General features: G+C 61.0%; 1 pseudogene; it reads left to right on the top strand.

The window, feature by feature from the left end:
• The first annotated feature begins 6 nt into the window (after nucleotides 1-6).
• On the top strand, nucleotides 7-738 carry LOC105506808 (annotated as a pseudogene).
• The last annotated feature ends 309 nt before the right edge of the window (nucleotides 739-1,047 follow it).

Genomic DNA, 1,047 nt, shown 5'->3' on the forward strand with positions numbered 1-1,047 from the left:
GGTGCCGGGTTCTGTCCCGACCAACGGTGCTAGGTTCGGTTCGGACGCGCGCTGCTGGATCTAAATGGGCGGTGCTGAGTCCGACGGATGGTGCTATGTTCAGTCCGGACGCGTGGTGCTGTGTCTGGACGGGCGGTGCTGGATCCAACTGGGCGTTGCTGGATCTGGACTGGCAGTGATGGGTCCGATGGGCGGTGCTACATTCGGTTCGGACTGGCAGTGCTGGGTCCGATGGGCGGTGCTGGGTTCGGTCCGGACTGGCGGGTCTGGGTCTGGACGGGCGGTGGATTCGATGGACTGTTAGGTTCGGTTCGGACTGGCAGTGCAGGGTCTAAATGGGCGGCGCTGGGTCCGATGGGCGGTACTGGGTTCGGTCCGGACGGGCGGGTCTGGGTCTGGACGGGCGGCGCCGTATCCAAGTGGGCGGTGCTGGATCTGGACGGGCGGTGCTGGTTCCGGACGGGAGGTGCTAGGTTAGGTCCCGACGGGTGGTGCAGGGTCTAAATGGGCGGTGCTGGGCCCAGCAGGGGACAGGTGGGCGTGGCGGCACAGGTACCGAGCGCAGTGCGGGTGCGGCGCCCTCCGAAGGGCCTTCCGCTCCCCGCGCTCGCTGCTCCTTCAACTCGCGCATTGCCCTGGGGCTGCTGCGTGTTTCTTCCAGGGTGATTCTTTCCTGCTGGGGTCACTTCGAAGCTGACCTTTTCAAGCTGTTTTCTTCCGAGAAGGATACGTTATTAGGCTTTGTGTGCATTTCAAGTATCATGTTTTCAGGACCTCGACCCGCTGCTCCCGGGGTGTTCGAGCCCCCACACTGCTGTGCGGTGTTCCTCTCGCTGAGTGAGGTTGGAGGTTCCCACTGCCTTTGTGTGTCTCCTTAGAAAACGCCTCTTCTCTCAGACACATTGTTATCTGCAAATCCTTCGCAGATGTAGAGAACGGACTGCAGAGTTAATAAACGTCGAAGGGAAGCTTTGATGCGCCCCTGTTGGCCCTGAGAGATGCCGCGTGAGCGTCATTTTAAATCCTGTACCTGTACGTGGATGTGGA

This window comes from Colobus angolensis, unplaced genomic scaffold (genome assembly GCF_000951035.1).
Source record: "Colobus angolensis palliatus isolate OR3802 unplaced genomic scaffold, Cang.pa_1.0 Scaffold14, whole genome shotgun sequence".
Taxonomy (NCBI): Eukaryota; Metazoa; Chordata; class Mammalia; order Primates; family Cercopithecidae; genus Colobus; species Colobus angolensis.